This window comes from Megalops cyprinoides, chromosome 8 (genome assembly GCF_013368585.1).
Source record: "Megalops cyprinoides isolate fMegCyp1 chromosome 8, fMegCyp1.pri, whole genome shotgun sequence".
In the NCBI taxonomy this organism is placed as follows: Eukaryota; Metazoa; Chordata; class Actinopteri; order Elopiformes; family Megalopidae; genus Megalops; species Megalops cyprinoides.
In genome coordinates this window covers 33,986,425-34,009,039 of record NC_050590.1, presented here as the reverse complement: position 1 = coordinate 34,009,039, position 22,615 = coordinate 33,986,425, and the positions used below count along the sequence as shown (strand labels likewise).

The window sequence follows — 22,615 nt, the reverse complement described above, 5'->3', positions numbered from 1 at the left end:
AGGTCAGGGGTGGATAACAACATAATGGGGTCTTCATGAACCACGACTTTACAGAAATGCGACCTTGTCCTTGTCTATGGCCACCTCTGAAAGGCCCCTTAGCCAGAGCTTCTAATGCTGTTGTTTTGCACTTGCTTTTTGGATTTTCCTCAGAGTTGAAGGGCCCATATTGCATTGAGCACTCAGCCACTCAGTCCTATAGATAAACTGAAGGGATAATCACTCACTTAAAAGGTCTCATGATGTTTTTTTCTTGTGACATCTTCAGTGATGTGAATGAAGTGAATGTTTAGGCTGTTCCTTCAGTTTTTCAGTAGGACTTACGGGGCTCTCTTATTGACATAAATGATTAAAGCCTTTGATGATGCAACAAGAAATGCAAAGTTACACAGCGACTTCACACTGAGGCTCTGGCCTCAGGGCCTCCTGAGCCCTTGGGCCCCTGGGCCTCGCGCCCAGTAGGCCCGTTCGGTAATCCACCCCTGGTTTTGATGACAGTGTATGCTGTCAAAAAACAAAGTTTTGTCTTTGTTTTAACCAGGCAGGTTGACAGTCAGAGGATTTTGAATACCTACAGAAAATGGGACTTTTTGGCAGACAGGCAATGATTTTCAGGCTTGCATGCTCTTCTACCTCTCGAACGTTAATGTTACTTCTGTTGAAAGGGATTAATCATCTGAAGTGGGCCTGCTGTTGGAAATTCAAATGAGACCAGCCTAGATTGTGAAATGACTTGGTAACAGCCCATGGGTTCTGACTCTAATTACAGTAACACCAGTGACTCCTGTAACACCAAAGCCAGTGTCTTTCCTTCTTATGAAATGGCAACACAGTTGCATCTTGAATTCTCTCTTATTCTCAGATTGATCCCTGAGGCTGGACCAAATAACCCATCCAAGTCTAAACTCAGCCTTATTACAGCTTTTGCCATAATAAATAGCTTCATTTAACACATTTTCACCCACCAGTGACAGCAGACATCGCAATAAGTTTGGCAAGGGCGTCAGCTCAAAAAAGAATTTTTAATACACTGTCTCTAGACATGGCAGAGCCATACACCATGCGTTTATTTTCCAAAAGACAGAGGTATGTGTGTGAGGTTTTATGCATCAGTACATTTTACATCATGAGGCAATAGGGCAGAGTGCAATATGCACATCTCCCGGCACTTAAGCTAAATGACAGTCTTCTCAACAATATATTGCTTTATTCCTGTAATTTGATGTGCAGTGCAAAAGCAGCACAATTGCCAATAATACACCCAGGGGCAATTTTAGATATTAAAAAGAGTTTTTCATGTTGCAATAAAACTTGAACAAATGCAGATTTTGGAGCCTAGTTGCTCACGCCTGGTTGTCCTCAGAATGAACACACAGTTAACACTGAAAGGCCATGCAGCACATACTCTGTTTGCTCCTGTTCAATCTGCAATTCTCCTGGGTTCTCCTCCATTGCACACAGTGCATAGGTGGTGTCAGCTGTTACAACATCACGTGAACAGCTAAGAAGCTGAAGCTGAGGGTGCACGTGCATATGATATCACATACAAATATAAAGGCCACATGACCCAACCTTTTTGGCCTGGTTGGTACGCAGTACACCTCAGATTTTGTTTGTTTTTCTATTCTCCTTGAGACCTTGTTGGCTGTCTGGCTCCATGCAATGCAGTGTGCATGGAACATTGTCGTGAGCACCGACTTAGTTATCCCTGTTCTGGTGTGATAATTCAACTCAACTGTGTTTTTCTGGTTAAGCTGCTTTCCTCATAAGCAGGGGGGTCACAGGTTTCAATTCCTTGGTGACGCACAGCCATTATAACTCTTGACCCACGTGCTTCAATCACACTTCATGTGAAATGAGCAAAAGTCATTCTTGGTAAGGCCATGTGCGATGTGAGTGAACAAGACAAGAAATTAAGAGGAAGATCTTGTGGGGCATTGGGATGCATGTGATCTGCCTCTGCAGGGTGTCTTTATCAAAGGGGGGCTGGGGGGCAGGGCAGTGAGATAAAGTGGCACAGTTCCCACAGAACATGCATTCTCACAAAAGTGTTTTTTAATGTCAGGAAAGCTGAGGTTCCAATGCAAGACATTGCTCCCTTTTCTCTCTACCATTTCCAATGGGCTGAAATCACATGAACTAACTGTATGATGAGACAACAGTGAACTGTGCTGTAGAAAGTTCGTGAACACCAGTGCAATTTCAGTGCACTCACTTTTTCTTGTTTGTTTGTTTATTTTTTTTCAATGGGTTTGTGTGTATTCTAGAATTCACATGGTTCGAACTGATAGGCTTTGTCAGACCATAAGTGAATGAAGCACTGTGTCTAAGTTTCAGTTAGGCTCTTTCCTGTCATACATCCTGGGCACATTGGCGCATGATATTGTATCACCTGAAACGGCAACACTAAACTGAAACAAAAACATGGATATCAGACAATGGTAGGCAAATGCCAGGAAAAATAATATGGGTCATATCAGTGTGCCAGTCACCTTCGGCACAAGCACTGCTGGGATGGGGGAGTGTCTTCCTTCCTCAAATCACCCTGGGCTGCCAATGGATCGTTCCACACACCCCACACATACCGCCACCTCGATGTGACCTGGGAAGGACAAAGGAGTGATAGTTTGGGGGGTGACATGTAGATGTCGAACCACAGCTCCGATCACAGTGCCTGTAACCATAAAATAAGCCATGCCGACAGTGTGGATCCTGATGAGAGACGGACAACTCATGAGGTAGCCGCGGCGCGGTCGAAACGCCAGAGGCTTGTGGGACTCCTGCCCACGGGCTGGCGCACACAGCTAACATGGTCGTGTTGTGGGAACCGTAATAACAGGGGCCTCAGCAGTGTGGGAGTATTTCTGCTGGAAAACCTCAACGGTCCTGTGTTTCGACACCCCAGCCTGACTCTCACCCAAGCAGTGGAGGCTCCTATAACCAGCTCTCACTGAGTTTCTGTATTTGTGGGCTCCTAATGTTGAATGTTTGTCTTAAAAATTGTCCAGTAATAAAAACTTTTTTCATGTACCTTGGAGAACTGATTTGGTATTAGTATGGCTGTTAGTTTCAATGGATGGAGGATGCATGTGTCAGAAATGGTAAAGAAAATGCAAGCCAAGCATGTGTTGAGATGACATATTGTGGTCTACAGGCTCACCCTCTACCCACGTGCACAGACCCTCTATCTCAATACTCAGCCATTCTCCCCATCTTATCTTGAAATATAGCTAATTGCTCATTTACTTGCATAAAACATTTTTCCCACAAGCTTGGATTATGTGCCTGCTTTCACGTGCGTGAGTTATTAGCAGGCCTTCGATGGAAACGGCCTTGGTCCAAAGCAAACTGCTGAAATATTAAATCTCTGCGCGTTGCCCCCGGAGCTCTTCAGAAACACATAGGAAAACATAGCTGTCAGCAGGGAATCCTTTCTCATCAATAAGGAAGAACCCACTGTACTGGGGAATTTAATATTAGTTCAAACCCCTTTTACAAAGTCCATTATAATGTGTTTGACCATTGTGCTGGTAGGGATTTATCACATCACAGCTGGAGAGTACTCTTCTTTGGTGTTGTCTTATTATGTAAAAAAACAGCTTCCTAAAGGCCTAAATGAGTCATAAAAGAGCCGACACATTTCTACAGGTTTCTTGTGAGTATATCTTAACAAAATAACTGTGATTAATCAGTTAGTAAACTTATGTTTTACATACAAAATGTCTTTAATTGTTTTGAGCTGAGCCTTTTGTACTGAACAAAGTCAAAGTGTACCGATTAGGAAAAGCTGAAATGATTTTAATGGGGAGGAAAATATCATGAAGTTAATTATATGATAGAGTATCTGCAATGGAATGATGAAAAACACTAGTATAATAACTGATGGAAACAACATGAGCAAAGTCAGATTACAGCTGTACAGCAGGAAACTATAATAATAATAATAAATTAAGACATGCATTTAAATTTCAATTTAATGCAGAAATTTGAGTCTGCCCACTTCACAAAATATGAACGGAAGTCTTGTTAAACTTTTTATTTTTACAACTCAAATGGTGAGCAATGTGCAGAATGAGGGAGGGGAATGGAATACAGTTCAGTTCATTTCACTTCAGTTCAGCTGAAATGTAAGTGAACTGAACTGAACTGAACTGAATTTAAGTGTACTGAACTGAATTAAAGTGAACCAATATTCCAGCAAGTGCAGTTGCCAAGTGGAATTGTTCTGCAGCCAAATCTCTGATATATGCAGTACTGTAATTCCTCAGGTTAAACCTAATGCTTGTTTTTAGGAGGTGGAACAGTGTGTGAAACGGTGAGACGCTGTGCCATTGGCATTGAGATGACAGTGGTTTGAGTCCGGAGTTCTGTGGCCAGGCCCCATCCCTCACACGTGTCATGCCGCTCTCTCTCTCTGACAGCTGCAGTGTGTAGGGATGTGGCTTTGGCAGGCAGTTGCTCTGTCAGCCAGCAGATAAACACCTCTTCTACCTCAGACTGGAAGGAGCTATCACTGCCCTTGTGGGCAAATTCCCTCCCCTCTCTCTGCTGTGGAGGAGAGAGGAAAATTGCAATGCTGATTGCCAGTTAACAGCCACCAGCCTCAAAGTGTTTTTGTCAGTCTCTCTCTCTCTCTCTCTCTCTCTCTCTCTCTCTCCCCCCCTTTCATTCTGTCTCTCCACCCTCCCTCCCTGTCTCTCTGTCCAACTTTATTTTTCTCTCTCTCTAGCCCTGTCTCTGCCTGTCTCTCTGTCTCTTTCACATGCTGTCTTTCTCTCCTCCTCTCTATCTTTGTCTTTGTCTGTTATTCCTATCTGTTTTTCTGTCTGTATTTTTTGTTTGTTTTCCTCAAATGTAAGATATCACACACTCACTGTGACAGCTTGTGGAGCTGATGGCATATTGCAGTTCTACCCCAGAATGAATCATTAATAAAAAAGTGTTTTGAAGTGTATCTCTCGTCTCTCTATCTCTATTTTTTGAAATGGCTATTGAAAGTAGATAGGAAAAAAGAGCTCGAGCAGCAGGGAACCAGTGACTGTGCTGCAGCAACGCAATCCATGATAATCTGTTGGTTAAAACTGGACTGTTTAAATAAAAATATACGATAAATAAACGATACTCTTTGTGAGTTTGTGCAGTAAGGAGTGTGAATGGTATCCCAGGAAAAGTGAAAGAGATTGAAGAAATTGAAATGACCAAACCAAAGGTGACATTCAGATTCATTTTGTATTTACAGGTGTTTATGATTATTTATTTGTTTGTTTCATTGTGGTTTTGGTTTGGATTTTGCTTCTTCTTATTTTTTACCTGGTCTTTTCTATGTACATATGTAAATATGTACATACCACCCTTTACGAGTTTTTTTCTTTTTATAGTTCACACTGTTTCTTTGCTTTTGTGAACTTTTACATGTAATGATATGTGGAGATGTGTGATTGTTCGATAATGAGCATGAAAAGTCAAAGCTTCTCCCTCTCTCTCTCTCTCTCTCTCTCTCTCTCTCTCTCTCTCTGCAGCAGGTTTCTGGACTAAAGAGAGAAAGTGTTGGTGTGACAGTGGAAAGTGACCTCAGTGAGTCAGCCAAGGTGTTCCATGGCACATGTTTGATGACTTCCTTGTGAGTTCTCCACAAGTCCCTTTCTCTCATTTGCTCTCTCCGACCATTCAAAAGACATGCTGCAGCCACCAAAGTACTGTCCAGGTTAAATGTTGCTTCGAAAAATTGTTTAAAGTTTCTACTCTCCAACTAAGTAGTGAAAGCATGCCCTCTTGTCTAGAGTATGAAGGCTCATGAGAGAAGTTTTCAAGAAAAACACCAAACAAGGTGCTCTTGGATGGCCTGTCCTGGTGGAACAAAGAATAACTTTAATAAAATACAGCAAATTCAGTCTTTCTCAGACAGCACAAGGTAGTCCAATATTTGTCTGTTCATGTTTAATGCATCCCTGGTGGGATATGAATCTTTGCACTAATGGACAATACAATGCATTTAGATTTTTTTCATCAACGTATTCACAAATGCAATTTTTGCCATCTGTTAGAAAAACATTGCATTGACTTTTTCGAAACACATTGTGTTGCAAGGCAGCAGATTGAGGCTAATAAGCAGGATGTGTATATTGATGAGATGAGGGAAGAGTTTGCCTGCAGTAGTTAATTTCCAGTGTATGGTACACTCGGTGAACGCTGTTCACAGAGTATGTTCAACATCAAAGGCAGTGTTTCTGCTATTCTAAAAATATCAGGAGAAAAAAAGAGGAGTGATGTGTTTCATGTGGACTGATGCTTTGATGCAAAGCTGACTTATTTCTTTTCATTGTCTGTTTCCAGCTCCTTGCAGTTTTTTTCTTGCTTACTTACTACCATTTTAATAGCACTGTAACAATTTGGCCTGTCACCTTTGCATATTTGCATATTATGTTCCCACATGTGAGAAGACCTAAAAGCAAGGCTGATTACACTCACTGAATCACACAACTCATATGATCTCACACAAATGAGACAACATTCTGCCAGGTTACATGTACCTGTCACTATCTAAATCTAGCAGGATCTCAGCCCAGCTCCCCAAAAACAGCCAGAGTCTTGCGAGATAGCTTCCATCTCTCATTTTAATGCTCCTTTGGGTACCTGGGAGCTGTAGACCCTCAGCCCAGCTATGCTCTCATGCAGCAAAGTGGCTGTGAATTAAAGGAAACATCAATAAGAACCTAGCTGTTTTTACTGTATTACATAAACACAGCCAGAACAGGCCTAAGTGTGACTTCTTTAATAACTCATAAAACAGTGCAACTCATTATGTGGAGCTGCATTGCTTTTTTAAAATCACTTTTCAGTAGATAAGAATTCATGTCTCTTCATCTGATAGGATAGTTGTGTATCTCTATAGCCTGTATGAATATCATGCTCATCTTAAATCTTTAAATTAGCACTGCATGTACAGTTTGATGTGAAACAGGGTTTCACAGTAATTTTTGCAACAGCATTTTTGTCAGTTCAGCTATCTAAAAATCGTCGTTGTCCCTTCAGCCTGGCCCGGGAGTTTTTTGTTTGTTTGTTTGTTTGTTTTCTCCATTAAATATGTCCCTGATTATTTTTTTCCACCACTGGCAGTTTTTTTTTTAACTTTGTAACATTTCCTCTGTATTTGAAAAAAAAAAATACTTTTATTAATGAAAACATTTCACATGAGAAGATGTTTAGACCTGTCATATTGATATCTGAGTAATTATCACATTCTTTGCATGTATGTGCCAGTTCTGTGAATATCGGCCATCTGTACAGTGAGGGTCAGGCTAACAGTTTGTGTGTGTCTGTGCCAGAGATCCTCAATTTCATATCTCATACCACATGCCTGTGGGAGGAGAACCACACATGTGGCATATATGTGGTATATAATATTGTGTGACATAATATATCTTACTGTAATTATGTGATAACATCAAATGAGATGAACAGCCAGGTGATGTTAAATTGCAGAATGAAAGGCAGTTAATGAGCTCCTCCTCTGGCTCCTCTTGTAAATATTCTTAAAAGGCTGGAAATGTGATAATAGTATAGGAGGGAAGTGGCACTGTTTCTGTGTACAATCTATGCTTCTAATTGAAATGTCTGTCTCTAAGTCTGAACTGGGTAGTATTACCCAGGGGCATCTGTGATTTGTGGGCTTCAGCTTGTAGCCAATCAAAACTGCAAAGCTTTGGTCTATATCCAGGTCACGCTCTAATGGTTTTGATTGGATAAAAGATGTCTACAGGTCATTCCCATTGGGCACAGTGGATGTCTTGGCTGACCCGCTGTGACACATAATACAAAGCAGGAGAATGAAAGCTCATAACCGTATTCATGCTTTTTTGTTTTATGTTCTGTCTTCTGATTTCAGACCTATTTTAAAACAGCCAGACTTCCTTTTAAGGCTTCCTTGCTTCAATTCCAGCTATAGTGCATTTCATCCCTCTCATACCAAGTTTTGACTTAGAAGCTGAGAGAGGTGTTCATCTATCGTAGCAATATGGCAAGTACTTAAATGATCAATTTCCTGCAGATATGCTCAAGTCAAATCAGTTGGCTATGACATTCCTTTGTAGACTCTGGCAATGCTCAGTTGCTCTATATTCACAGATGAGCAGGAAGGGCTAACAATTCAACTTAGCTAACAAGGGCTAATGAGTTATTGCTGCATTCATTATTGCTGAGTGTTTAAAACACTGCACCAGAAGTGGGGAAAAACTATTGTGTAAGCATAAGCCCAATATAACCAGGTCTGAACTTTAAGACAGGCTAATTCCATGGGTGGGTTTCTGATTGACTCTCTCTGTAACACCAGGCTCCCCTTTTTGAGGTGATAGTGAGATACTTCAGCAGGATCTTCTCCATAATCACTATGGGGTACAAAGCACAAAAGGAAGAAGAAAAATGGCTCCAATTCCTTCATGGCTGAGGATGAGAGGTGTCTGATGAATGTGGAATGTGAGGGTTCCTGTTTGGGTTCGGTATAGCAGCGTGCATTGCATCAGATCTGTTCAGATTGCCTTCCTTTATGCTGCACAGTGCCACAGTACTGCCCCTCTCTGTTGGCTGTGGTTTTCTCATTACATTGCATGAACATTTTAGGGCCTCCCAAAATGCCCGCTCTGAAGTCTTTGTGCACACGCTGTTCAAGCCTTTGTGCCACTCATTAATAATTCAGAAAACTAATTTCTCCTTTTCGTTTTTGTCTTTTTCCCACCCCCCAAAAAAAAAAGAATCGATCAAAGTCTGGCATCCACATTTAGAGAAGTGCTGGTGCTGATATGAGAGTTGTGATGGTGAGAATTGTATTGGGCTGGGGTCAGTCAGAGCAGTGGGAGAGGCATGGGAAAGTCCCTCAGGCCATGGCTGCAGAGTTGATCCCAGGGTGGTGAGTCACAGGGGTGGCGCTTGCTTTGATGGAAATGTGCGTGGGTTAAGAGTCCACTCCTGCAAGGGAGGAAGAATGCTGTGGAGCCCAGTCTGACCACACAGTGAGTAGAGAGGAGGGGAGGCATTTACAGTGCACACACTGCGCATGCACACACACACACACACACACACACACACACACACACACACACACACACACACACACACACACACATAAGCTCACCCACACATACATACTAAACACGAGTGCACACCACAGACACACACACAAGCACAGACACACACTCACAGCATTATCTCCCAGAACAAAGACAATCCTGCTGCTGGAGTATTGCAACCTTACAGATTTTCTCCCTCCTTCTACACTCTTACATGCTGAGCACCAAGGGCACTGCCCCCTGCAGTCATTTAGTCTACGAACTAATCCAGTGAAGTAGATTATCATCAATCATCCAGATGTGACAAAACCAGCAGCTTCTCCAGTGCTGAGAGACCACAGTTGTCTGCCCCCTGCCCTATGTACTACAGTTATTAAAGTGACATGCAGCTGTCACTCATCCCTAGGGTCATTGTCCCTCATTAGACCTGGGGAGGTGCTGTGACAGCTATCATGTGGAGACTGTACGCTCTGGGGAGGGGGGAATTGGAATTTCCCTTTATTGTGAAGTGTGATTATATGTCTGAGATTGGCTGGCAGAGTGTGGGTCAGGTGGTAAAGACCACAAGTAGGTGGGAGAGAGAGGGAAGTTAGAAGAGGAGCAGCCCAGACTAAGCTACAGTGGTGTAATTACTGGAAAGGCCCTCCAAAGCCCACGCTCCCCCAAGTGTCCTCCTTTCTCCAACTGCAACTGCAGCTAGCAATACTCTTTTATCTCTTTCTCTCAGCATTTTCATTCACATCAAAATAAGCTCGCATCATTGAGGTCAGTCAGTGCATTGCCTCAACTATTTCACATGCGGCTAACATGTCTGCACTATTAGACCCAGTCAGTGTATATTGCCCTCTCTCCATTTCACACAAACCAGAACAAGCATGTGCCCTGAGAGTCAGTCAGTGCATCTGATTCGACACCATTCCAAGCATGAGTGAACTGGCAGTCAGTCACTCCGTCTTGGCCTCTCTCCATTACACACACACATACTCAGGATAATGTCTTTCAGTCTTAAAGCCTTTTATGTTGATTTTCCTACTGGCATATCCATAAAAAGCATTAGCATTAGAAGGAAATTTTTATTTGCCTTTTTAATTCCAAAATCACACACCCTCTCTCTCTCTCCCCCTCCCTCCTCCCTCCCATTCTCTCTTTGTGTCCCCAAAAAGCTGAGAGTCCTGTTTACTTTTTCTCTCCCTTTATGAAAGGGACGGGAAGGATGTTCCCAAGGATAGATCAGAGGATCTCCAAATGGGCTGCCAAGCTTGAAACTAATGCACCAAATAAAGAAGGAATTTAGATTGTTGATGCAAAGTTGTAGATATCAGCAGCTCTTTGTCTGTTCATCTTTTACTCTGATAAGGGCAATATTAGAGGGACAAAGAATGAGAGGGCAAATAAATCAGCTGTTGCTACTGTTTATTATTTCTTTGATGGAAAACACTGTGGCACAAGGTCCACATGACATTCCTTTATTTATTTCAAAATATAGTCATGCTTTTTAAGGGTACGTTAATGATGGTTGAATACACTTACATTGTGGAGCAAGTCATGGATAATAAAGGGGCAATAAACAGGAAATAAAATTGGTGCAAATATGAGGGCTTTGATTGTTAGTATACTTGTTCAAAACAGCAAATCTGAATATATAAAGCTTACGTTTTCAGAACAATGATTCCTATGTAATATTACAATCTGTAATTTGTAATTTGTTATGCATTTGTATGTGGAGAGAGAGAGGTGTAGCATTAGAGATAGCAGATGCAGGGTCGCCTTCTTGGTCCCTCCATAATCTCTGCTGGAGGGGAGTGGTAGGACAGTGAGGCAGAGAGTTGGGGGAGTAGGGTTAAGAATGCAAAATGTAGTGGTAAATAACAGGGCTTGTATCCCAAAGGTTGCTGTTTGATTTCCCAATGGGACAACTTTGTTGTCCCCTTCGGCCAGTTACCTAGCAGTAAAATATCAAGTTGTATAAATAGCAACATTAAGATCAATATGAAGCTAAATAAATGTATAAAGGGTGACATTTAAAAACTGTAAGACAAGTACATTCAAACTGTCATACATTGTCATTGTTGACTTATTCAAACCAGTCAGGAGGCTTTGCTTTCTTTACCAAAACACCATGATTGGTTCAACTTGAATCACTAGTAACTCCTAGCTTTGCCCACTTTGAGCATCATGAAGCCATATTCTCTCATCTTTACTCATGCTCAAGTCTACATCCATGGCCACACCAGTCTACATGAAAACATTTTTTTATAGATAGAGACCCACCCCCCACCCTGAGCTACAACCCCCTGGATATTCAAGAAAGAGCTTTTTTAAAAACTTTGAACCAATCAGAGCATTTCACTACTGACAGTGAAAGTCTTTCAGATCGACAATGGATTGACAGCACACGGTACGCTGAACTCTTTATGGGGCTTCTCAGAGCCTTTTCTAAGTATTAATCAAGGCAACTTTGGGATACATGCAGGGGAGGACTCCTGCCCAGCCCCCTTGCTTCAGGCCCTTCCTGTCCTGGCCTGCAGCTGAAGTGACCAGTGTGAAAAACAGAAATGTGGGGACTGGATGCTGATCTGCATTCATAGCGATAGGCAGCCAAGGTGCATAGAGTTCGTGCTCTTGAGTAAACTGCAGGTGTGTAAAAATATGAGAAAAAGAGGAGAGAGAGAGGGAGAGCAAGCAACCTCAAATCTCAGCCAGGGTTCAGCTAGAATAAAAATTATGAAGCTACTTTATCTCTGTTTGCAGTTGAGCATGATAAGAAATGCTCTACAGTCATGTAGATTTTGTATAAATGTGTAGTGCTTGTAGTGATGTGTGTGTTATACTTATGATGTGATTTTTGTTTGTTATATTCTTTATTTTTTATATTTTATATAGTGAAAATATATGGATTATGAGCAGAAATAATATGGGTGTGCTCCTAAAGGAGAAAATATTTTCTGCATAAGAGATCTGCACATCTCTACACCTACCACTAACATCACTGCAGTGCCACTGAAGTGATTTCTGTCAATTGCATAAAATGTTGTACTCCCCCAGAAGAGAAATACTTACACCTCTCAAAGGATTTTCTACATCTGCTGGATGATAACTTTGTTTGCACATTGATGTAGAATGCCTCAGTTATGAAAATAAACTAAAAATGCTACATTCTTTTTTTAAGATATTGACATTCATTCTTTTTTTTAAAGATATTGATACACTCCTGAGTGACTTCTCCATTGATGTGTATCGGTGTGTGTGTGGGCACATGTGCGTGTCTGTGTGGGCACATGTGCGTGTCTGTGTGGGCGCATGTGCGTGTCTGTGTGCGCGCATGTGCGTGTCTGTGTGTGTGTTTGGGTGTGGGTATACAGTGTTTACTGCACTGTCTGATTTGGTTCTCAGGTTTACTCCTGTCAGTGCTTTATAGAGTTTCTAGTTTGAGGTCCTGCCACAGTCAGGCTCTCCCTTGTGGGATCCATTAAGTGCACAAGCTGTATGGGAGAAATTAGTTCTTATCCAAATGGTGAGAGAAGGCTCACCATTCCCTCTGGAAGTTCCCTCTGGGTGTGTGGAGTTTGAATTTCATCCATTTCTAACTCAGCACCACTCTGCTATCCTGGATATGCCTTCTCATTAGAAGAGTGTGTTTATGGCCCTCACTGCGGTGTCCTCCGCATGAGTTACTCCAGGGAGCATTCCTATTGGCCAAGAGGGGCCCACCTTTTTTGAAAGCACATTTCCTGTGACCCTGGTGCTGAAGCCTCATTATTAAGCACACATCTCACAGCAGAAAAAATGGCACTGCCAAGCTCACTTGTGGCATGGCTCAAGAGGAACCTCTTGCTGTGGCAGTACCATGGTGTCTGAGTGGAATGAGCAATAGAGACTTTTGCTCCTGGTAAAGAGAGAGTGATCTTAAATGGCCCTGTACCTTCCATGGTTAAAGGGTGGCATGTGCAGGGAGGCAGAGCTATATTGACTATCCATTAATCAGCTGAAATGCACAAATTCTCTCTTAATGTTCCAATAGAACAGTAGACCACCAAGGTGATATCTTAAAAGAATGCTTCTGCTATGCCAGTATCATCTGTTGTGAATGGCCTGGGGGCTAGAATGAGTTAAGTGTGTTTTACTGCCTTACCAACAGTTTTGAGCCACAGTAGAAAAACAGGCCAGGCTTTAGTGTTCACACAGTGAAGCAAAGCTGAATTTTGAATACCTGGGTCAGGTGATTAGCACCACAATGCTCAGTGGTGTAAACAGATGCAGAATGGCTGCATGTTACTTAGAGGTGCGATTACGAATTAGAGCAATGGATTTCTTCACTTCTATCCTCAAGAATTCTTCTCATCTGAAGGGTTTTAGGATTCCCCCCGTTAAGCAAAGTCCCCCATCGTCCCAGCAAAGGAGTGTGAGCAATGAATAACTCACGTGCTGTTTGGGGTGACAAACGGTGTCCTCCATTTAATCCAGCATTGGATGTTGTGGTCTGCGGAATCCAGGTTGTATTAAACAGCTGTTGTTTCATTTTAATGTTATGCCAAAGGCTTCAAGTCAAGGGGAAAAAACCCTTGAGGTAACATGAGTAAAGCTCTAGTGTCATGCCCTAAGCTGGCTTTAAAGCAGCAGAAGGATAGGGCATGTGTGGGGGAGGGGTGGCTTCAGGGGAATCATCCAAATTACAGGTTGATGGGACACAGAGTCTGCGATACCTGCTCCTTTTCCCACTGCATGGATACTTCCTCTCTCATTGACATGCCCGGACTTGTTCCAGAGCAGAGGAACGAGCGTGAACATGTGCCCAGAAAAGGATTCATTTCCTTTTCCCCTGCAAAAATTCTCAATGGATTTGATAGAGGAGGTAGGGTGAGTAATTTGGGAACAGGCCTCGTCATGTCCTCTCTGCAGAGTGTCTGAGATGAAACAGTGTTGTGAGGAAGCCCCGTCACTGTCAGTCTGAGGAATATGAAAACCCTGAAATGAGATGTACAGTAGTTGTGATAGAGGTGCAATTGAATAACCCTTTAATTACCAAAAAAAGCTCCATCTGTGCTGTGGGGTGCAATGACATCTGTATAACATGAGGGCTCTGGAAGGTATGCCTAAGGGGCCACAAGCAATAAAATGTGATTTGTTTATTTTTGTGACTTTCATTACAGAACAATTTACAATTTGTGTGTGTGTGTGTGTGTGTAAGAGAGAGAGAGAGAGGTTGGCTGTCTCTGTGTGTGGGGTGCTTTATGTTTCTGTGTGTATGTGTTTTTATGTTTCTGTGTGTATGCATGACTGGCTTGTGCATGTGTGCTGCTGTTGCATTTCTGTGTTTGCATGTGTGTGTGTGCATCTGTCTTTGTGCTCTGTAATTCGCCCTGCACCCCGGGGCTTTCCCATGCTGCCTCTCAGTCATTCCACAAGCAATAGAATGGAATGTTATTTCTCCGGCTAAAGATGATTTTCGCAGTCACAACTGAAATATCTGCCCACAAGACAAAATGTCTCAGACTTCCAAGAATGCAGGGCTGTTGTACATCTTTCAGACTTGCACAGGGGCCAAGGGGTGGGGGGGTTAAAAAGCAGTGTAGAGCAATTAAATCTGTTTTTTTTTTTTTTTGGAATACTGCTTTGTTTGTTTGGAGATGATAGTGAGAGACACATTGAAGGGCCAGAGGGAAAACACATCTGTGTGACAATCGCTGTGTGTGTGTACTTCTCTCCTAATAAAAGCCTACAATTTGTTCCCTTCAGGTGCAGTGCTAACAGCAACCTAGTAATCCCTGTGATTCAAGTTCAGCATTCCACACAAAAGGCTTTTTTGTCATAGTGCTGAATATGTTATTGAAGCAACACATCTGACAGACATGTAAATGAAGTGTTTTGAGTGTTACTTCCAGAAGCAGATTTTCGTGTTAGATGTCGAGCCAACAGCTGGAGGTGTGATTTTTTTCCCCACCCCGATCTTGGATGTGGGTCTTTGTGCCACATGGCTTTGTGTGTTGGTTGCTGTTACATGGATGTGTGGGTGATTATGACTTGTGTACAGCTCACTGTTTTGGGTGCAGTTGTGTAGATGTGCAGGTCGTTGTGCCTGCCTCATGTAACAGGTCTCTGTGTGGGGTGCTGTCGTGTGGAAGTGTGGGTCTTTGTGACTTGTGTACAGCTCACTGTGTTTGATGTTGCTGTCTAGATCTAAGCAATTGCCTTCCTTCTGTAACTGTGTTCAATGTTGAATAAAGGGTGATGAGGAGATGCTTCTTTTTTAGAAGGGAGGATTCTGGATGTGCCACTGCAGGTCTGCAGTTTTCATGGCTTTAAGGAGTGCTTCATGTTGCCTGATAATTGGACTCGGAGCATCCAAGCTAAGCCTGCAGCCCTACCAGGTTTTGGGAAGTTAGCTTCACCCTACACTATATTAAAACTAATCCATTATCCTGCTTTCTGTGTTAGGACGTCTATATATAAATGCTTGGTAATTCAGTAAAAGTTTACTTCTGGGAGCATTTAGTGCAGTGGTACATTTATTAGGGGGTTTAGCTGCCTGCCACCTTCCCCAAGCTGCTGATTCTGATTCCTTTGAATGAAAGGTGAGACAACTGAAATGCTTCACACCCTGACCTCTTCTCCTAAGAACTGTAAAAAGACCACAGTGACTGCCTTAAATGTGGGCTAAACTTAATCTCCTAGGTGACACATTCTTGCTTTGTTGTCAAAAGGAGGCATGTAATCTTGTAGAGAGCCAGAAAAACAAACATGTCTCCGAGCATGTTTCATCAACATGGCCAAGAAAATGTGGTATGCAGGCTAATATTTTGCACAGTGTAAATATGCAAGATATGAAGTGTTTGGGACTTAATCTGGTTCTCCTTCTTAAAGTGATTTTCCGGTCTATTTGTGTCTCTCAGTGTTTGTTTAAACTGCTTTTCACTCCATCGCTTCACTGTTCTGCATTACCCTGAAGGATGGTGTTTGGGTACAGTGGACCAGTTTAAGAGCTGGCCACTTCATCAAAACTGAACAGCGTCTGTTTATATTTTTTCATAAACTCTATGAATTATGTGCACTGCAAGACTGTGAACATGGTGTAGCTGGGAATTTTTTTAATCAGTTTGATAAAAGTTGTTTGTCTGTTTGAAGGATTTCTCGTGAGAATACGCAGCATGGCCACAAACTACATTAAGCTCTCACATTCAGCAGCTCCTCAAAGTAGGACCATAATTGTGGGCGTTGCAGTAAATGTGTGTCCCTCAGTGTGTAAGGGGCTCCGGTTAATAGCACACTGTGTTGGCTCATTAGAGCCATTGGAAGGCATACACTCTTATTAATGTTAGTGAGCCACCAGTCCCCCATGCCTTCAGCAGCATTATCAGCCGGATTATTAAATCCTGTCAGTCCAAGTCATACTGTGGCCAGATTTCTTATTTGATTGAGCAATTAACCCCCAGGCATCCATGGGAAAGTCTTAAATTGAGAGGATAATGTTCATCACTCTTAATTTTGGAGGAAAAAGAAACAAACTTTGTGCCACAGTGATGGATCTCCATCCAGTCATTGGGCACACTGAGGGCTATAGGTGTTTGGAGAGAAAAAAAGTTAAAGGCCTCCTTCTGATGCCTATATGGGAGATTGTGGGTTTGTATGCCACAGTTCATTCATCAGTGTAATTGGACCACTTGATGCACAAGTTTGGCATTAAAATCAAACTGGCATCTCAGAACCCAAAGATATAAAAAGCCCCAGCATCCGTGACAGCTGCAGTCTGGTGGAGAGCCCTTTGGTGAGTGAACAGTCCAATGTGACTGATCTTGTCAGTAGGAAATGAGAAAACGTCATGGGGTGTGATAATTGGAGAACCAAACAACAGAGAACAAAGACAGAACAAAGGGGTGATGAAGAAAGCGATACTGTACACCTGGTTGTATTCACACTCCCCTGCTCGCTTGTCCTGAAGGTGTCGTCTTGGTGATGCTGGATATGGTTGGCAGCAGCCAAGGCATCAGGGGTCTCTGTGAAAATTTTCTTTATTTTTTCACATAAGAGAGGTGTTGGACACTATATAAGAGTGACTCAGAATGAGGTTTAAACAAAGACAGGTAGACCACCATGCTTGCTACAGCTATCAGCAGAATATAGTTACTCTGTGCAGATCCATATATCGATTAGGTATTTATTGTCTTTTTCAGATTTTTCATATTTAGAGCTGACATCACATCACATTTGGAATTTTCTCAATCCATATTTTACCTGTATTGCTGACACACTTACTGCAGGATGACTACAATGTATCTCAATATTAGACATTTTCCATTTATACTGCTGGATATTAGTGAATCAATTCATATCATTGGCTAGAGCACACAGAGTGAATTGCCTTTTTGTTATCTGTCATTTGTCTCATGAATCACATCCCAAAATGAGAATGACATTGAATGGGAATTGTAATATGGAAGTGTGTACATTGTATCTTTGTATTACTCCCCACTTTTTTACATCCTCAACTACATAATACAAAATGATACATAATACAAAAAGACTGACAATGCTTTGTTGTTGGGTTATACTGTGGTAATACTGTCAGCTGGATTAATTATAATGGTAAAAGACTCATTCTCTGTATGTTCATGCCATTCAGCAATAGCGTTTGAACTTTTTCTATGGAAAATTTCACCCATGGAGTATGGATTTGGTGTGAAAGGGCCTCAGGGTGCATGCTCCATGGTGTCCAATGGAGGTCTGAACACGTCACCTACTGGAGTGCATTATATTTATTTGCACTTCACCAGCATATTTTTATTGCATTAGCACAATTCCAACAGTTTTGATGTTTTTAGTATGTATATAGCATGGGGAGAGCATGTTTTTTAGCATGTCTTTGTCCACGAGTGCTAACAGGCTTTTTCCCTCCTTCAGCTTGCTTGCAGTGCCTCCCTTCAGTGTACTGGTAAAGTTCTTTTCTCACATTGCAAGCAGAGAACAGTTTCTTGGCTTGAAAACCAATTAACCACGATGGCCGCTCCATGCATTATGTATACAAAACCAATGGTACAGTTGATCCTGAAACTAAATGCAATCAATGTATCAAATCAGTAGTCTATTTACATTTGCAGCTTAAATTCAGTTCATTTCAGCACTGCCTCCTTTTTGGGTGACGTGCTGTTTACTTTTATGTAGACTGGCGTTGGGGACAGAGAATGAGACATTGGAGTGTTTACTCCAGTTCCGTTGTAGGAAGTGGTTGACACGTGAAATTTGCCCAGTATCCTCAGTGGTACGTATAGCATTTGTTTCGTGAACCATACTGTGACATGTGCATGTGTGACCAATGCTTCTCACAAAACAAAAGAACAGAAGAAACAAACTTGCAAAAATAAAAATATATATATTTTAATAAACAAAGCAAAGAAACTCATCCTTGGACACAAGCACCACAAGCTTCTTACAAGAGTGTGTTTCCAGAAGTAGCCACACACCAGACTTAATTTTGATTGGGCAGTTGTGGCCCATTAACCAATGACTGTCTTTATATGCACATCAGACAGTCATGTTGACAGAAGGCAAATAATTAACAATTATCAGGTTTTGATTCAACTGATGAAATGTGATCTGCCGTTGTTAGGTTTGAACTGAACAGAAGAATAAGGGCCCTTGAACATTTAACATTTTTATGATTAACACACCGGCTAACAATTAACAAACATTTATTTTGTATGCATGTCTGTGTGAGCATGTATGTGCATGCATGTGCTTGTGCTTATATGTGTATTCATGACCTTCACTTAATGCAAGCTTATTGCATGGGGACTTTGTCCCTGTTACCTTGTGGTGTTTTCATTCAGTTCACACCTTATTTCCACATGCCACCACACCACAGATAATCCCCAAACAAGTTTAATTAATTAAACTTTAAATGGTATTCATGGTCAACCCCAATCTCCTCCACCATGCCGTTCACATGATTACTCGGCTCTAATTTGGCCTTGCCGTTAGCCACATCGGTGCCCCCCGAGAGATCCTTTGAGCTTTTTAAGCTTTGAAGCCTCACTCCCTGAACAGCAGCATCAGAAAGGGGCCTTTGAAAACTCAATCAGGTCTCCTACCCAGCATGGTACACACATGCTCTTATGGATTTGGCAACTGGGCCAGAAGTCCCTCAGTTTTTTTCCTCCTGTAGAATTGTAATGAGCTGTTTTCATCCGAAGAGTCTTTCTATGACATTCTCCTGTTATGGCCAAAAAAAAAGTCTGTTTTGGCAAGCTAAATTGTTGAAAATAGTGTGCCATTTTCCAAGCATAAAATGTCAAGAAGTTGTGTCCTTTGTTGGTACTGAGCAGATTTGTAAACCCTTGAAACTTAAATAAAAATATGTGTAATCCATTTGGTTACTAGCATTTACCCAGTGAGATAGGCAGAAGTAATTGAAAGCAATTTGGCAGCACTGAAGTGTGTCCTAGTTCTCCTTTATTAAATTAGAAAGCGGTGTTGGGCCTTTCCAATTGGGTTCAGAAGTTCTTTTGTTGTTCACTTTTAAGTTCAAAACACAGTAGTTTACTTTTTCAGCCCCCTGCTTCAGTGGCGCAGTTGTTTACAGCAAAATACACATTCTTTTCTTTTTTTTCCTCTGTCTGTTACGCTGAATCAGTCAATCCCCAATTAAACTATTTTCCCATTACAGTTTACAGGTAAATTTAGGAACACGGTATCTAGTGTTTTTTGTGTGTATCAGGGATACCTGCATATCAATGTGTGGCTCCAGTCACAGCTCTCGTAAAGTACAAACATTTGTGAAGTGGTAGTGGTTGTAGATTTTGGAGGAGATTTTGATTTTGATTTTTACGCATGTTCTACTTGTTCTTCTATCCCTCCCATTCTCTTCTTTCCCTCCCTAACTCTCTTTCCCTCCCCTTCTCTCTCTCTGCTGTAGGTGTGAGGATTCTTCCAAACGGAAAAGGCATAATTTTGTTTTTTGAATTCATACTAAGAGAAATTCCCAGTGTTGCAATAAAATGGGGTTGTGGGTCTTCCACAGTTATTGCCTTTCAAAGCTCATTTAGTCTACTTCATGCTTAGTTTGTTCTGCAAGTACTGTTCAGAGGGCCCTGGCTCTGTCCTCACTGTAATGACAAAATGTGTACTACTTAGATCTTAGCAATTATAAAATAATTATTACTATGATGGTCATTGGGAAATAAAAGCTTGGATTGACATTTGAATGTATTTTTTTATTATCATTAATTATTGCTGATTCCCTTTAGTGAACTTCTAGTTGGAGAGCTACATGCAGAACATTCATAGATTATCTACCAAGGTATGTCTTTTTTGAGATATAGTACTCAGCAAAGGCCAACAAAGCAATTTTCAAAGTTCCATAATGTTTAAGCAGCTCACAATGGTGTTATTCAGCTCCATGGCTCATAGAAGGGAGGATATGCTGTTGCTGCTACTGCTGTTGTTATTGTCATCGTCCTTCCCACAAGGCTAGCCCTCAAAGCTGATCAGAGCATGTCTCATGCACCTGTCTGCGACACTTTCTTGATCCTGAAGGAGGGTTGGGGGGGTACATGAAAGGTGTTAGTTTGGTTGTGTGAGGTCAGCCATGCTTTTCAAAGCTCCTGTATGCACCCCCCACCACTCTCCTGGTGAGCTTTGCTTCTTGTGTCTTCAAGATAAGAGTGCTGCTAGTTCACCAGAACGAGAGTGCACTTCTCGATCTGCTCTAATTAAACAGCACCCTCAGCTACATTATCAGCAGGACTGGTGAAGAGGTGGGCCCTGTGAGACAAATTGGCACAGTGCTGAAGTAAACCTAGTTTTACAGACTCTCCCACAGTAAATCAGCAAGTTATTCCATTGTGACATGATGTAGTTGGCCAAAAAAAAGCCATGGTCATGGTGTTGCATGTATGCAGCTTATAGATGACAAGAGGAAATGTATTCAATGTCTGCTCCCTACAGCACAGGGCTGTAGGATTGCGTAATGCTGTGCATTAAGTTCTGCAAAGCATGCCTGAGCAGACACATTCTAGATTAACATGAGTCCCAAGGTTTAAAGAGCCTGCTTCTTGTCTCATATATTTTATTCCAGCCATATGCAAGAGAGAATGTGACATTCACAAACTCCACTTGTACATCACAATCCTGTCTAGCTGTTTTTTTTTTTTAACTAGGTTTGCTGGAAGCAGCTGTACCATTACAAACCAAGCATTGTATTCAGGCTGCCAGGCTGTTTTAGACAGCCATTTTACTTTTTTCTGTCTCTGTCTTTCAATGTTACACATCTGTGCCAGCTCTGCTTATGCAGTAGAAACCCAAACTATAAAATAGGAATGCACCGAATCTTGATATTTAGGGTTCGGCCGAATACCAAATCCAGCGCTTAAGATTCAGCTGATTCGAATCCAGAACCGAATACCGAATCCCAATCATTTCAGTTATGCACACATAAATGCAGTAAACACTAAGAACAACCGTAGAACAAATAATTGCAGATAAATGTTTATTGCAGTTATTATTTTAATTATAATAAATAAATAAATTGTCCCACAAGAAATCTGTCAGATCTCAAAACCTGACCTATTGTCCATCTAGACTAACACATGAAATGAGCGTTTCGTTTTAGGAAAATAAGACACTCCACATTTAATGGTGACAGTCGGCTGCGACTGTCAGAGCGAATGTCCCCAGCGGTACTGAATAGTCTATCACTTGGCACAGAGGCTGGCGATTGGCACAGGTAAACCTGTGCTGTTTTTGCAAGCAATGGAAACTAGTGATGGTATGCCTTCCACCAGTGAAGTGGATCCTCTGTCCAGGAAATTAGAGGTTCGCTAAAGAAAGCACTGATCTCCGTTTCCACATCTGAAGTGGCTGTTTCTGAGCTGTCGCAGTACAGTTCATCCCAGCTGCTCCAGATTCCTGAACAGTGTCGCTTGCTGGAAACTGCCAGGCCTTATTCTTCAGGTTGTTCAACTGCTGTACTGGCAGTTGCATTTTGAGCTGAGTCGGACAAACGGGCCACAGCCTCCTGCACAAGTAACTTTGCACAACACTGCTGTGTTTTGTTCACCCAAAATTTCACCTTATATCTGGGATCCAGACTTGTTGCCACAACTACAAGGCCATCTTCTTCATTTCCCACAAACCTATCTTGAAGAGATGTCAGCGAGTGGATTTACATCTGCTTGATTCCATGACTGTCTGTGTCACTGTGGATATAGCGTTTAAGCATCATCATGGCAGGCAGGACCATCAATATACCAGCATTAGCTGCGCTTACTTCCCTAGTCAGTTCCTCGAAAGGTTTGAGCACATTGAGAATGTCTTCCATCAATATCCACTTCTGAGCATATGTTGCATGCCGTCTGTCTCAGACACATAGATGTTGACGGCATGTTTCTGTTCCAACAAACGCTCAAACATCAGGTATGTGGAGTGTCATCTCGTTGTCACATCCTGAATTAAGAGGTGATTTGGCAGACCCAACTCCTGCTGCAGAGCAGAAAGCCTTGTTTTGGCACTTGACAAGCGCCTAAAGTGGTCAACAGTTTTCCTTGCCACTGCGATCAAGTCAG

General features: G+C 41.9%; 1 protein-coding gene across 2 annotated transcripts in view; it reads left to right on the top strand.

Moving 5' to 3' along the window:
• peak1 (pseudopodium-enriched atypical kinase 1) overlaps window positions 1-22,615 on the top strand; it is a 136,540-nt gene that overhangs the window by 70,730 nt on the left and 43,195 nt on the right. For both annotated transcript variants that reach the window (XM_036535302.1, XM_036535303.1), the window contains one exon: window positions 5,520-5,620. The gene's annotated coding sequence lies outside the window, so the exon portion shown is untranslated. The remainder of the gene's footprint in view (window positions 1-5,519; window positions 5,621-22,615) is intronic.